At 36.0% G+C, this 17232-nt stretch overlaps 1 protein-coding gene across 3 annotated transcripts in view; it reads right to left on the bottom strand.

Annotated features, from left to right (window-relative positions):
* EXTL3 (exostosin like glycosyltransferase 3) overlaps positions 1 to 17232 on the bottom strand; it is a 123990-nt gene that overhangs the window by 89406 nt on the left and 17352 nt on the right. Inside the window, exon 1 of one of the 3 annotated variants that reach the window (XM_087929915.1) lies at positions 14505 to 14768. The exons of the other annotated variants lie outside the window; for them this stretch is intronic. The gene's annotated coding sequence lies outside the window, so the exon portion shown is untranslated. Of the gene's footprint in view, positions 1 to 14504; positions 14769 to 17232 lie in introns of those variants that run through there. 3 annotated transcript variants of the gene reach the window in all.

Genomic DNA, 17232 nt, shown 5'->3' with positions numbered 1-17232 from the left:
CCTGGGGTTGCAAGACCAAAAATGGAAATGCACAGCTGCATGAATTCCATGAGTTCATGCAGTCTCTGGGTTTGGATCCTGTGAATCTCAACATTCAGTTTTCATTGTTTATAAAAGAATGAGTTCTATGAGCCCTTTATTCATCTCCAAATAGGAGGGGGGCATAGGAAAAACTGTATATCTAAACAGCCACAAGTTTAACTAGGTAAGATTACATAAGAGAGAAGCAGTTAACTTAGATAGATTGGTGCAAGTAGTAATTAATCACTGCCATATTTCCACTCCTTTTCAGCTCCAGATTTCAGTTTTAGAAGCTCCAAACAAAATTATCAGTGCTTGCTGTTATCAGGGGCTGGATCACATGCCTGTTTTCCCCAAACCAGAACAGAAAGGTTTCCTGATTTCTTTTTAAGATATGGGATTATTTAGGCAATGAAAGAATTACAAATTGGAATTCCTTACAGGTTGAAATAATAAATATATCCAACAAAAAAAGACTGGCAATACAGCCATGCTTTCTCCTGTCTAAGTCAGCACAAAAATCTCTTTGTTATGAAAACAAATCGATGCACGTTCTTCTGTTGAGCAGAGATACAATTCTATATTTTTGCTTCTTTCTTGGTATGAGAAATCATCCCAAACATGCCAATGTCTGACCTCAAAAATGTATAAAACGAACAACTTGCACAAATGATTAAAACTCTCCTACCTAGAGCAGAAGACTCATCAGGAAAGTGGGTAAAAGCTTAGTGGGTTAAAAAATCCATGGATCACTGCTCAGTGTGAATTTGGGAAAGAGAAGAAACAATGCATTCACTCTCTCATACATCGAAGGGGAAACAGAAGTTGCTAAGATGTGAGTGATTTTATGTTGAGGAAACTTTGTCCAGAGATTTAAAAAAGAATACACCTCAGAAAAATGGTAATCATTTTGATCAGGCAAAAGAAAACAAGGTTCTAAAGTGGACCTGCAGTTTTCTACTTTGGAGCAACAGCCTGTAGTTAATGGCTCAGATTCTCCAGAAACAATATCGGATTCGCAGCAGGAAAGAGAAAAACACAAATGCAGTTTTCATTATGCTAACACTTCATGCTGCGAAAGTTTTAGATGAACTCTTTTGAATCTACTGCCAACAAGACACACCACATCACCTTCAGTGCATCACAACAAAGCCTTCATGTTTTTGTTCAAGTAAGCTTTAGCTCTTGCTTTAAACCACTAATTTTAGAAGACACAAATTAAAGTTGCTGAAATATAAAAAGCCACCCCATGTTGATTTTACATTGTTGTTTTTATTATGGTTTGTGACACAGTCAGCCAGATGTTCAGACTGGATTTGGCATTTTCATCCTTTTATCCTTCCTAAGGTCCTGGGATAAGCAGATGTGGATGTTTATTGGTGTTAAAGGTAACATCGCAGGATGCAAGCTGTTCCAAGTAAAGTTGTCTTTTGCAATAGACTGGTGGTGATTTTGTCAATGCCAGTGATATTCAAATGGTGATCCAAGGCACCTATTATTAGTAGCACGACTTTTGCTTTCTTTTGCCACAGTCATTCTATTTCTATATGCAGGTTTCTCTTTGCATTTTGTTATCTTCTCCAGTTCTGTCTCTTCTATTCTGCTGTCTCCAAGTACTGCCATGTCCACTAACCAGTCTTTCTTGTTGATGACTGTTAAGTCTGGAGTGTTATGTGGCAGCTGCCTGTCAGTTTGAAAATTAAAGTCCCAGCTTCTTCATTTTTTATGACTTTCTCTATTTTGTGGTCCCATCAGTTCTCGGTTACAGGCAAATGTTATTTCTTACAGATCTGCCAATGCAGCATTGTTGCTACTTTGTCATGCTGTTGTTTGTAATCAGTCTGTGAGAGCTTCTTGTAGCAGCTAACCAGGTGATCCACTGTTTCTTCAGCATTATTATTATTAAATGTAATAGTAATCATGATTGCTTACTCCACTAAAAATGCAAGCCACACAGTATACATCATCTCATTGTGACAAATAAACATGTCTAAGAACAGGCAACTTGATCTTTGATTCAAGTACGACTAGCATCAAGAGGCTTAGGGCCCAGTAGCAGTTCATTACAAGGCTATTATTATTACTGTGTAAAATCTGATTTACTGATTACTGAGTGAACTCCACATTAATGTAGAACTCTCATTGTTCTTATCCTTTGCAATATTACAATACAGCACCACTGAATATGCTAAAGCCATATGGTGAACCTATGGCACACATGCCAGAAGTGACATGAGAGAGGTTGCCTGGAAGAGCCCCATTGCGCATGCGTGCATACCGCTGCCTCACACATTGCCTTCTCGGTGATGTGCATGCCCATGTGTGCGTGTGCACAATTTTTGGCACAGGAGTCCAAAAAGGTTAGCCACCACTGTGCTAAAGTATTTATTCATCTATTTAATCCACAAGTGCTTATTTTAATGCTCTGAGTTACAAGGGGGCAGAAGAATTACATATAGGTTTAACAAAAACAGTCCAAACACCAACCTTGAAGATAACATTATGAACTTATATCTGCCTCCTCACTTAGCCCAGCACTGCCTATTATTATTTATATCTCTTTCCCATCTTTCTTGTAGAAATGATAATGGCCCCACCTGAACACAATATAAGTACACTTGTACCAAGAGAAAAAGGAGGGAATTATTAGAGGGCCACTTCCTTGTGTTACAACGTTGTTTAGTGCTGCTTCTACTTGGAAACAGAGAAAGGAAAGTGTAAATATCACAGGGGTGTCTTCTAAAATGAGAACATCACTGTCCATTGCAAAAGAAAAGCTTCAAGATTGATAAAAAATAATAACAGAAACTTGAAATTAGAGTGACATGACCATGTTCCACTGAAAGGTACAAATAAGCTGAAGCAAAGAGTGAATATGAAAAGACAGGCATTTTTTCTCATTCACCGTGAACTCTTTGCTGGACATACATTAACACCACTACTGCAGCTTTCTGCAACAAAACCGATGGAAGCAGATATTTGTCACATCATATTATTAACAATACATAAAAAAGAAAATAAGACAGAAGTGCTGGTTTCTTAAAGTATCCATTCCCAACTCTGGCTTAATATATTTAAATCAATTTTGTTAAACATCCTCCCATCAATGCAAATCCCTCTAGCATGCAATTTTAAAACACAGACAATAAAACTTAGTATCAAACTGCAGCAGTAATCTTTAAATCAATAACATCTAGTAGAGCTATAAAAACAATTTGAAAACTACTTATAAAAATTCTCTGGCTGGCTGAGAAATTTAAATTTAAGATTTAATAGAGGCAACCTTCATGGAAAGAGGAAATATTCCAAATATTAGGGGGAACAATTGAGAAAGCCCCTATGAAGCAAACTCACTAACTTGACAATCAGAAGGACCTGGAGACAGACTTTGTGTAATAGAAAAGAATTCAGCCCGTGGAGTACAGAAACCTTAAAGGCTTTCTTTAAGCCTTTGGAACACAAAATTGCACAGTACTTTTTCATGCAACCCTCTTAGAAATGCTGCCCCACCCAGGTATACATGTATGGTGTCCCTAGAGAATTTTAAGAGACTGAAATTTAATGCAAGTCAACAATCAAAAGCCACAGCAACCCATAGGACTGGAAAAAAATTGATCCGTTGACATGCTTTGGTACAATCTAAGGAGTGTCAGTTGCATTCAGAAATGTTTGCTGTTCCTCTTCTAGGAAGAGAAGCAGAAATACTCTTCCAGCTGGCAGCTGAACAATCTATTGAGAATGCAACAACCAAGAAAGCATTGCCCTCTATAAGTTTTCCTGGCCCAACTAAAAGGGAGAGTCATGACTGTTAAAGCTTCATTCAGTTTAGGAAGAGGATATCCGGAAGGCCCTTTTCTTTTATTTATTTAGGGCCCCCTCAGGGCGCTTTAGTGTGCCTCAACACCAGCGGTGGTATTCAGCAGGTTCTGACCAGTTCTGGAGAACTGGTAGCAGAAATTTTGGGTAGTTCAGAGAACCAGCAAATACCACTTCTGACTGAAAGATTTTACAGTATCCTTCCCCTGCCATGCCCACCAAGCTACGCCCACAGAACCAGAAGTAAAAAAATTTGAATCCCACCACTGCTCAACACCCTCTGAGGTGATTGTGTCAGGGACTGCGAATTCTGTTTCTCAAATCAGGCTCATCCCTCTTTTTCTCTCTTTTTTTTTTAAATCACTGCCTGATAATCTGTCATAAGATCCCTTCTTATAAAAGCTTTTGTGCCATGCCAAAAGAGAAAGTTTAAACTACTAGAGGTGTATATTCAATCTGGATTTAATGACTCCTCAATTCCCCGCCCTTTCTTTCACTCTGCCATTCTTATTGCCATACTGATGCATTAATAAGAGAATTTAAAGTTTATTGATGCATTAATAAGAAAAGTATTGTTTATTTTAGCCAAAATCATTCCAAAATTTGAAAAAGAAATCCAAATTTGACATGAAGGCAAAAGCTTCCATTTACGGTAGCTGTTATAGTTCTGTGATCACACTCATCTTACTTTGAAAGTCATTAATCCACAGACCACTTTCATAACTTGTAGCCCATAGTAATTATATCCTATATGAAAAACAGGTAATTTCCCCCAATCATATTTTTCTCTTAAACCATTTAACTCACAGCCTTACTGGTAACCAAAAGAAAAGAATTTACTCAACCCTTTTTACATTTTCCACAGACTCTATTTCTGGAGATTTCCTACATGGTACCTATGAGCATTGTACCTAACATGCTCTGAGTTTTTAAAATAATGAACATGGTCTTTTCAGAATTTGCTTAAGAACTGTTAGGAACTAAAACTCCCAACAGGTTTCAAAACCTTTCCTAACTATCCCTATTTAAAGTTTGTAAGCAGATCTCTTTTAGGTTACTGAATCATACCAAAGATGTTCCCATAGCACTTTTATTATAATTTCAGGATACTACTTAGAGTTCAGATTATTGCCTAAATTGGAATTTTAAGAGAAAACACAGCTGTTGTTTTCTTTAAATGAACTGTAAGAGTGATGATGCATCTTGCTGAAATGATGCCTCTCTTCAGAGTGACATGCAAAATAGAAGTTTTGCAAAAGACCACATGAGATTGTGAACTGAATGTCTAAATTATCATGCATGTAGCATTCTTTACATTGCGTGTAAAGAATGAGTTTATGTTCATGCAACTAGTCTTCATGGTGCTCTACAATTACATATTACATTTGCCAAATTTCACCTTTCCAGTTTTCTACCAAATATCTACCGCCAATTTAATTGGGTAAGAATTTATATTAATAATAATAACTATAGCCATCTCAAGTTTCCTCTGGGTAAAAAGAGAGGATATAATTGAAAAATGAATGAATGATGAGCTGTCATGCTGTGTCATGATACAGTCCTGTTGTCCTTTGTTCGTCTCACATTATCTACTTTAGCCTGTACTATAGCTTAAGCACAACAGCCTATCATTGCTACAGATCATTTTTGTATAAAAACCTAGAATTTAATGAACACTTAATAGATAAATGCCACAGTGCATTCCTAGAGGATGGGACTGCTTATAAATGTAACTGTATCCAATGAACTAACCATAAACCTCCTTTTATGAAATCATACAGACAAGCAATACTATCTCCTTGTCTGTGTAGCAGAGGTTACGAAGCAGATATTAGAGTATGAAACCTACTGCAAAATAAAACTTTGAAAATATATACTGTATTTAACCAAATATGAAATATCCCTCTAAACTAACTATTACCCACCCTCTGTAGTTTCTTCCCACTGTACTCAATGGGACTCATAAAAAGGAGGGAAAGATAGGAATTCTACCAAAATGTTTCAATTTATTTATACACTTTATGCTTAGGAGGGTACCAATTACCTTACCATAATCAATTCTGAATGCTTGATTATAATTATTTTCTTGATGTGATAGTCCATATCAATTGGAATGATAGTTAAAGCCAGAAAGGAAAAAAATGTAATTGCCAATATAAGTATAAACATCTGTGTAGCTATCAACACATACTGATAGCTATTTAACAAGTAGTACAATGCTAAAAAGAACCATATTATACATATTGGAACATGTTACAGTTTGCATTATTAATTGAGTAATCAAGGCAATATTATCCACCCACATTATCCATGAACATTGAAATAATGGGAAAACTCAAACTATCTTAAAAAGCACAGACAAAATTCTCCTCAGAATTAAACAGCTATTTCGTATATTGCCTGCAAACTGTTCATTTCCTCTAAATATTTTCAAGTTTCACAATTCAACATCAATTAGCCAGGCTACTATAGTAACCGCTCTTTTTGGGAGATTTTTATTAGGAATTATTTCTGAAAACAAAGATGAGAAGTTGAAAATCAGCCCCACCCTCCAAAAAAACATAATCAAGAAACAGGGTTGACACAATTCAGTGTGACTACCACTACATGATAATTATAATTTGGAAAGGCATCCCACTACTCCAGGCCACATTGCTTTGTTCTTCCTCTCCAAGCTTTCCTGATCAAGTGCTAGAACTTGAGTGAGGGTTGCTTTTATCACTCAATAAATTGCATACAAGCCAATGGCATCATTTCATAGCTAATGACAATCAGTTGTGTCTCAAAAGCAAGAATAAAATTAAAACTGTTACAAGATGCAAGAATAAGAGGAGGGTTTGCATTGCCCAATTGGGAGCTGTATTACCAGGCGACAATTTTGATGTGGGTAAAGAAATGGATAACACTAAGGAACAGTAGATTATTGACTTTAGAAGGCCAGGACTTGCTGCTGGGATGGCATGCCTTTCTCTGGTATAAGGGAACTAAAACACAGGGGTATTTTAGAAGACATATTCATGAGGCATTGTTTTTGAGTTGGGAGAAGATTAAAAGACAATATTACTGAAAAATTCCAACATGGAGATCAACTATTGAAGCTTTTTCTTATCCAATAATATATAAAAAGGAGCAAACAGTTAGATATGGGGAGTTATTGAATGAAAAGGGTGAACTTAAATCTATGCAAACGTTGCAAGAACAAGGTGTAAAATGAATTGGTTTTCTTATTTGCAAATACAATCTAGGTTTGATAAAGACTCCAAGGCAGAAAGTATTTATGATAAGTTGACTGACTTAGATAAAATTTTGATGGGTACTGATGAAAAGCTAATTAAAAAACTTTATGGCTATCTATTAGAATTTAAATTGGAGGAGGAGCAAGTTAAAGAAACGATGATTGCTTGGGGGAAAAATTTTGGATATGGGATTGATTTGGAAAAATGGCAAAAATTGTGGTCTCAAAATTACAAAATGACAATGTCAACTGCATATAAAGAAAATTTGTATAAGATGTTTTACAGGTGGCACCTACCCCTTATGAGACTTGTGAGAATGTTTAAGAATTAATCGAATAAATGCTGGAAATGTCATCAGATACCTGGTTCATATTACCATATGTAGTGGGCATGTTCAGACGCAAAGAAATATTGGACTAAAATCCACACATGGTTGGAAAAAACGATAAAACAGCATATAGACTTTAAACCAGAGATCTTTTTATTGGGAGTCATACCAGACATATATAATAAAGAACTGAAATATTTGATTGTAAATGTCTTAACATCAGCTACAATTGTATTTGCGAAGAACTGGAAAAATGATAAAATACCTATGCAGGAGGAAGTTATCAAAAAATTATGGACTGTGCTGAAATGAGTAGATTGACATTTGAAATTAGAGAACAAGAAGATAAGCAATTTTATATGATATGGGATTTGTTTTATCAATGGTTGGATAAAAAGGCATGGTAATAGACCAGATAATTTTGTAATAGAAATCTAATAGATTGATATAAAACATAATACAGATATATATAACCACTGGTTGAAAGTATGACATAAATTTTAAGATAAAATGTGGAACATCTCATATAAAACGATGGAATAGTTTAGTCATGAATGATTAATAACTGATAAATATATAAACGTATGTTAGTTTGACAATGTGAAGATTGATATAAATTGTGAGTAAATAACTATAAAAGTATAGCACAAAAGATACGTAACCAACTGACACACTGTATGTATATAAAATGGGAGAGGATTTTATGTTTTTAAGTTTTTGTATGTGTATGTTTGTGTTTAAAAATAAAAAACTTTATTTTAAAAAAAACAATCAGTTGTGTCTCCTAATCTGAAGAGTTGGCAAAGATGTGTCCATAGAATCCAAAGAAAGGACAAAGTAGAACATGAAATAGCAATATGTGGGTGAAAATCTCTGTGCAGATATTGCAAATAAAATCTTGATAAAAAACATAAAAACAATCTCTATTCCCTTTAACAGAATTCTAATATCTGACAATTTATTAACCATTTGAGTTTGCAGATTATTTCTCGTCTATCGAATGTTTCTTGTGCTGAAAACCACAAAAGTGTTTTCAGACACAGACTAGATTTATATCTATAGATAGTCCTCAACTTACAGCCATAATACAGCCTGGAATTTAAATTGTAAATTAAGGCACTATGCAACCAACCTGATTTTATGACTTTTTGTAGTGGTTGTTAAGCAAATGCCTCAGTTGTTAAATGAACGCCACAGTTATTAACACTACTTTCCAATAAACAGTCACAGGGGCATCATACCTTTGAAACTCAGGAACCAGGCCACTAAGTACCTTTTGGGTAGGTCCACTGTAACTTCAGATTGTTGCTAACTGACAAATTGTTAAGCAAGGAAAACCTGCAGTCCATATTCTCAAAGATGACATGTCTAACATAATTATTTGTAAAATTTATATTAACCTTAATCTTCTCATACCACAAATATCCGTGTTAGGCATCCAGAAATTGTCCGCTGTAATCAATAACTCCGAGACAGGCATAATCTCCAATTATTTACTAGGAACAACACTGGTTAAGTCTATGAATTTCCAAAACTGAAATTCATTCCCAGAGCGTCTCACAAATTCCACCCTATCTCCTCCAACTTACTACACTTCATTAATCACGAGGACCAATTACTTGCAGTTGAAATTTCTAATGTGACATACTAAATAACCTTGAACTGTTCAACCCCCTCACCCCCTTAGTTCTTCACACAACATTCCTTTGGCAACTGTGGAATCCCAGAGCTGACAATCCGTGCCACTCAAACCTTGGCTCCTGTTTTTCTAACTCTAAGATGCTTCTATTTCTTAGCACCACCTATTCTTTAATCCATGTCAACAACAATCTGCAAACTACCATTTCAGATCAGGTAAACCTAATCCTCTTCTTTCCTTTCTATCGTAAGGTACTTTTAGCCTCTTCAAAGTTACTATGGTGCTGAACAAATCGTGATCTAACCAGTCCTCAAAATTCTGGTACCCCTGCAGTCATCCGATCACATTTATGACCAGTTGCAGTGCCCCACAATCACATGATCACCATTTGCAACCTTTTCTGCCAGTGGGAAAGCCGGCAAGAATGGTCACAGGTTGCTGGGATAGGTCTCTGCTACCTCTACATCCTTCCCCCAGCCCCTATGCACTTGCACCATGCCAGCTTCTTGAACATACCTGTGTCCTGGCTATACTTTTTGCACATCCTTTGCTACCTGAATCACACCCTCCCCAACCCATACTATGCCCTTTGCACACATCCTCGCATCCTCTTGTAATGTCAATGTCATTTTTTTTCTTTTTGTAATTTGTATGCCGACCACTTTTCTGCTTTATTTCAAAGCAGTTTTTTGTTTTGCATAATTCATTTTTATTTCCATTGATTACTATTAACATAGATAATTGTTGCCTTAGAAACTTAATTTGTTGAGAAATACCAATCATCTCTGGAAACAACTTTAATTTGTTTTTTCTTTTTATCTCATCCAAAATAGCTTATGTTCTCTTGCCTCTTCTTTTTGGAGTTTACTATTATGTTGTATAAAGCAACCTCTTATGAAAGCGCTGGTTGAGTCCCAAACCATTCTTACATCTTACACCCTTAAGATTATTTTCAAAAAACTTTTCTTTTTACCGTCCTCCACTATTACTTCTTTCTGTAATAGTACTTCATTTAACATCTAGCTAAAGAAACTAGGTTTTCATTTATAAACCAAACTCACTGGATCTGAAAAGATCTTTGGTAATGTCTGTACTTTATGTACCTTATTAGTCAAATTCTTCAAAATCAAAACATGTCTATTCTTGGAAAAGATATGTGTCTTTCAGAAAAATAAGTGTATTATCTTGAATTGCTTCATACACCAAGCTCAAAATTGTCCATCATTTTTTTAAAAAAACAATAATATAACTTGCATACTTGTAATTTTTTTCTTAATTCCTAGAACTGAGAAAGAATGTTGGTTGAGATTCAGAGCAATTCCAAAGGATTTTGGTAAAAATATTAGAGATAAGGTTATCAAAGTCTTATCAATTTTTTTAATGGAATGAAGAGGTACTGAGGCAGAAATTGACAAAGCTTATAAAATAAATACAAGATTTCCAAAATTAAAACTGTTCTAAGGGACTATCCTGATCAGAAAGAAGGTAAGTGACAAATTGTGCAACATTTTAATACAAAATTGAAGATATATAATGCAGAAGTAATTGCGCTTAAAGAGTTTCCAATTAGAATACTGCATAAGAGAAAAGAAGTTATTTCTGACTGATAAATTAGAAATTGTAAATGTGGGTTAAGTAGAACCATCCAAAAATGAAAGTTCTCAAATTAAATACACTTCATGATCATTCTGCATATATTCAGATTTTTGCTCTATCTGCTCTCTATCTCTAATATATGCCTATATCTAGGCAACACAGTACAATATTTCCATTATTTCTTCCTAATGTACTTGCTCTCCTTTCAAAAAAAGTTATCTGACATCTGTTTTGTAGTGGAATGTTCAATATTGCATGGACCTTGGCACCATATTTTCACTAAGTCAATTTGGCTGTACAGAGCTGAATTCTAAGGAAGATAAGAGTAACTGCTAGAACAAAAAAAATTCAGCAAGACTTCACAGAATGCAGAATCTTTCAGAGTGTGCTTAAAGATGAAGCTGCTGAAGAGGCATCAAAACATATGCACACAAACATGCATGTGCACACATATACACACAAAATTACAGTAAATACAAGATAAATTAATAATTATGCCTACACAAGGCTTCTTGATGAACACAGCATTGCCCACTTTGGGGCCTTTGGCTGTCATCACAATTGCTGAATCTGTTCATTTAATATTGATTTAATCCAGCAGTGAAAGTTTATGATAATAAAATATTGGATAAGTCCTAAGAAAAAAATACAAAGCAAAGTTTCAGACTCAGAGGAGCATAATAACATAACGTAAAGTGGAGACTAGATTCATCTAATCAGAATCTGGGTAAAGTCTAGGCCAGTCAATTTAACAACTTAAGGCTATGCACCTTTTTTTTCCCAGAAAAAATCTTATTGACTTTAATGAATATTATTCTCTAACAAGTGTCTTCAGTACAATTTAAAAATTTTCAGCTAAAGTCTACAGATTACATATTTTAAAAATTAATATAATACAAAGTAATACAACAAAATGTTTTCATATTCCATGAAATATCTTTTTGATGCCAGCATATCTCACAACATATTCACAATATCTAATAGTAAGTTATGATGTGATTTATCTTATTTTGGTTTAACATGTCATTTGAACTCAGAAAGTCATGGTTTACCAACACAGCATTTCAAACAAATCATAGTTTATCACAATGTGAGAACCCAATGAAGATTCAAGTCTGCATCATCCTAAAATCTCCGCAAACAAGTCAGTCTGTAAAAACTCTGAAGTTAAGAGCCCTATTCTGGCAATTTGTTATTTGCTAGCACAAAGTTTCTTCTGGCTGCCCATATGCTTTTCCTCACAGGTTGCCATTTACCTGGCAGAATTCTGGATGGCTGTGCTGGTGTTGGCAATACTATGGTTAGTCTTCCTAACCCTTTTGGTTCAGTCACTGACACCATTATCACTAATCATCTTGGCTTCTTCTGCCAGGAGAGGCTGATTATCCATGGCCTAGGCCTGCCAGTATCTGAGCTCTTCATGAAAGTATATTTTGCCCTTGTCTCTTCCCTGGTATATTACTAAAGCCCTGTTCAAGAGCTTATTCAATAAAACTCTAACCCTAACCATACAACTAGATTTAAAAAATTATGTATCCTTCTCCCAACAAATACAGTTGTTAAGAATTCTTCATCTATAAATATGTTTGCCAAGAATACATGATCCAAGGCATTTTTGTATATTAACCTCACAGAAAATAGATGGACAGATGAAATGGGCAAAGGCATTGTCTGATGAACTATCTAAGAGTATTTTCTTGCTGCTTCTATTCTTTGTTACAAAAAAAGCTTTTATTTAGATTTTGGAAAGAAAAGGGCATTTGATATTTTCTCCATCTCAAGTATGTCTATATACAGTGCTGCCAACTATACTTATACTATAATTCAAAGTTCCTTCACTGTGTATTTATTTAGTTACCTTTATTTGCCTTTCTATGCACTTCAAGAGGTTTACATGAAGAACTTCTTCATGTTATTCTAATAATTTTATGAGTAGGCTGGACTGAGAAAGTGTGACTAATATTAAGAAACTCACCCAGTCAGGACAGCCTTGAATCTGGGTTTCCCCAGTCCTGGTCTAATACTTACATCACTAATTGCAGCTTTAGTTGGTAGGGGGAAAAGATAAAAACAAATGTTACAGCAATGCTAAAACTAGCAAAGTAGTACTTTCAGAGAATATAATCAACATCATTAAAGGCATGCATAGTAATCTCAGTCATCTGCTAATCCATCTCTTGTCTACAAAATTTCAAATCACAATAAATTAGTCTTGAAATGTGCACAAGAATTTTTACTAGACAGATTCTGCATTTTTAAATTGTATCAATATTTAATTATATTTGCTAAAGCCTTTTTGAATGCAAACAAGAACTAGAAGGCATACTTTATTCTTTTTACGGTGATGCTATATAGTTATGGAATCTTTTTAGACTGTTATTGTCTTTGTCTTCAGAGCTGTTAATGGTGATAATAAAAGTAGATAGGAAGTCTGAGGTAATGTAATGCAATGTTCTGAATGAATGAGATCCATGAAAACATTGTGTTATATGACATGAATGGATACATAGGAACAAAATGATAGAGAACAGAAAAAGCAGTTGGGCCATTCATAGATCCACAATAAACAAGAATGTTGATTAGTAAAAATCTGCTTAGAAAAATACCTGTTTTAAATACATGATTTAAGGCCCAAGTTTATTTATATGTTATCTGGTGAGACAATAAATATAAATCTAAAAGCAGATTGATGTGATTGTTTACAATAAAAGACATAGAATTACAATGCATATAAAGGTGATGAGGGGTTCTGAATGTGAACAGAACATGATTTGGTGCTGTCAAAACAAATTACTAGAAAAATGGACATTAAAAATGAAAGTGAAAGAAATTGAAGAGAAAGAAAATATTTGTTGATTTGAAGAAGGTATGCAGTACATGCAATAGATGTGAACTAGATGTTTTGTTACATGAAAGTGAGAGATGTCAACCAAAATATCAAAAACTGACTGAAGACCAGCAGTACAAAAAATAATAAGTTGAGATGAAGTCATGTAGAGCAAGTGAATGAGGAACAAAAAGCAAATATACACATGAATGAAAAGTGCAAAACAAATACAGCAAAGAAGAGTGAATGAATGGGGGGGGGACTAAGAAAGGCTCTCAATGAATTCCTGAAAAAGATGAGAAATGTAAAAAACAAAATGAAATGCATGAATAAATATGATCAAAACAAGAATTGTGGGTGCTTCATCACTGGAGGTTTTTAAGAAGAAATTGGATAGTCACTTGTCTGAAATGGTATAGGGACTCCTGCTTGAGCTGGACTAGAAGACCTCCAAGGTCCCTTCCAGCTCTATTCCGAGTCTTTATCTCACACCTTTAACTTCTTCCGTTTACAGTTTGTTATTCCTTTGTTGTGCTTTGCATAATACTGATTACCCTGAAAAGGAACAGGGTGGTGTGTGTATGTGTCTGTACACACATATACATATATTCTGAGCTGTGAAATGCCCTGAGAGCATTTCATTTGTGTAAGGTAAGGAATATCAATTCGTTCATTAAATTAAACGACCAAGAGAGCTCTTTGAATTGCAATGCTGGCTCTAGACTTGTCAGAAAGCCAACCCTTTCTCCTGCGGCAGATTCTTCACAATTAGGGCCCTTGGACTCCTAACGTCGTCCCCCATGCCTCCATCAGCCCTAAATTTTAGAGGGTCCCTGCAACACCACTCCATGTAGCATTCCTCAGCTACCTAAAACGGGAGCAACACTGCTTTTCGACTGTACCACCTTGCAAGAAAGGAGGGGGAGGAACACTTTCTTCTCCACTAAAACCTTTCTTCAGTCTCCGAAACCTAGCATCGTTACACACGCACACAACCTCTTCATCAGTTATAGTATGATCCCTCTCACCCCACGCACTTGCCTTTTGAGCTTAGCTGACACCGCCGCAATATTAAGTCAATGGCTCCCACGATCCAGAAGCGATCGCCTTTTTTGAAAGAGAGAACGAGGATGCTGTTCTCCTCTTCGATCGCCTTAGCCAATACATTTCCCCCAATCTTCACCTCCAAGGTAGCCGCAGATGGTTCGGTCCGGAGTTAGCAATCCAACCCACAAAGTCTTCTACGCTCCCCTCTTGCTTTCCCTACTTTCCCTCACACGCCGCCGGTTCCTTCAAAGCGTCTTCGGTCATTTCCGAAAGCCGACAGCGGAAATAGTCGAAAAGTGGTCGGGAGGGGACGAAAAAGAGCACGGGAAAAGACGACTGTAAACGGAAATTATCGAACGGGAAGAGAAAACAAGAGGGAAATCCCCATAGACAGGAAAAAGAGACAGGAAGACGGATCGGTGGATAACAAGAACAGCCGACTCTTCGGAATCCGAACCTTCACCCCCAATTTTTCCCTTTTAGACGAAATTTAACTTTCCCGCCCCAAATATCAATTCCGTGCGGGTTTGGCACCTTTATATCACAAATACTTTACGGACAAAAACCAAATAAATGGCGACGTATGGCAATTCTTTGAATTGTTTTTTTCTTTTACATAAGATTTGATGCACATTCATTTGCAAATAGCAATCATTACTTTTCCCCATACACTCTGGACAACTTAGAAGCAATCTATAACTAAGGAGAAATTACCTGACGGTTAGAACAATTAATCAATGGAATTGCCTTCAGAAGTTGTGGATGCTCCAACACTGGAGGTTTTCAAGAAGAGATTGAACAACCATTTATCTGAAATGGTTAGGGGTTCTTGGTTGAGAGCAAGGGATTGGACAAGACTTCCAATGACCCTTCCAACTCTGTTATTCTGATAAGTATGTCTGGTTGGTTGCTTCAAAGAAGCAAGGGTTGATAGTGAAATCAGCCTTCCTATCCGATAATGTATTATAAAGGAAGGAGCAGAAAGTAAACTTTTTAAGCCAAAGGAATTGTGGGTGCTTTCTGAGGTTGTTTGCAAACACTTCATTACATAAGTAAGTAATATTATGCTACCTAGTTGGGTAATGTCTACTATACAAGCAAACAAACAATCTCAGAAAGCATCACAACTCCCTAGTTCAACCTTGATCAATGGATATTGTCTTTTATTACCCTACCATGTTTACTTATCCTTTGGAGAAGCACACAACTGCTTAAAATCCAAGGGGCAAATCCTGAAGCAGCTCAACTTTGAGCTCCTTAAAAGCAACAGGTAGTCTAATAATAAAGTGTCATCTTATACAGCTACTTGAGAGAAAATTTCAGGGAATACACTGGTCAGGTTCACATATTATGTCAAGATGAAATCAAACCACATTATGACTTACCAGAATGTATAAGTCCAACTGGTAAATGCAGGTATGAGATTATGTTGCTTTAGAAACATCATCATCAATGTGAAAATCTCCACCTGTCTTTTGTACTTGCAACATTTAGTCACATGTGCTGATCCAGGTAACTTGTATACAAACATGAGTTGTCTAAATGACACATTTATAATGTTATCTCATTCTTGTTCATATCAATCCCCAGCCTTCGGTCAAATTGCTGTCCTCTTCTATACTTATTAAAATTCCCACTGTGAAACTGCTGGTTGGAATTATGTAATACAATAGATCCCAAGGAAACCACTTAAAATATTTGTGTATTGCACACATGGCTCCTGTATTTGAGGGCTGATTAAGACGTAAGTGCTAGGTTGCATAATACATTAAGTTAAGCTAACATGAGACTTGGTATCCTTTGGAGAAACACACATCTGCTTAGATCTTAAATCTTAGGCTCAGATCTTGGATCTTTGAACTTAGGCTCAGCATGCTGTAGGGACCAATCACTGTCATCTATGTGTATGTGTGTGGATCAGGTTATCACATTATTAAGCCATAAATTGGTTTGTTTAGTCATAGCATATTGCATGCTTATACCTAAATCAGATCTCCTTTTTGAAAACCAATTAAGGCACTGCCCATCATGATATGTACTACTGTTGCTTCCCATCTTTGAAAAAGGTGGGGAAAAAACAGACCCAGGAAACTATAGACCAATCAGCCTCACATCAGTACCCGGGAAGATACTGGAAAAGATAATAAAGAAACAGATCTGCCAACATTTGGAAACAAGTAAAGTAATAACTAGCAGTCAGCACGGGGTTTGTTAAAAACAGATCATGCCAAACTAATCTTATTTCATTCTTCAAACAGTGACTAAATTAGTAGACCAGCAAAATACTGTGGACACAATATATTTAGATTTCAGCAAGGCATTCGATAAAGTAGACCACAATCTACTTCTTAGTAAGCTAGAAAAAAGTGGAATAGATAGCACCATCACTAGATGGATTCGCAACTGACTGGCAAACCGTACTCAACGAGCAGTCCTTAATGGGTCTAAGTCTACATGGAGGGAAGTAAGCAGTGGGGTGCCACAAGGTTCCGTCTTAGGCCCAGTACTCTTCAATATTAACAACTTAGATGAGGGAACAGAAGGGGAACTCACCAAATTTGCAGATGATACTAAGCTGGCAGGAATAGCTAACACCCAAGAAGATAGGCTCAAAATCCAGATGGATCTTGACAGACTAGAACACTGGGCCGTATCTAACAAAATGAAATTCAATGTAGAGAAAAGTAAAGTCCTACACTTAGGCAAGAAAAACCAAAAGTAC

Source organism: Pseudonaja textilis, chromosome 1 (genome assembly GCF_049901715.1).
Source record: "Pseudonaja textilis isolate UNSWEBS1 chromosome 1, rPseTex1.2, whole genome shotgun sequence".
Classification (NCBI taxonomy): Eukaryota; Metazoa; Chordata; class Lepidosauria; order Squamata; family Elapidae; genus Pseudonaja; species Pseudonaja textilis.
This window is presented reverse-complemented; position numbering and strand designations above follow the sequence as displayed.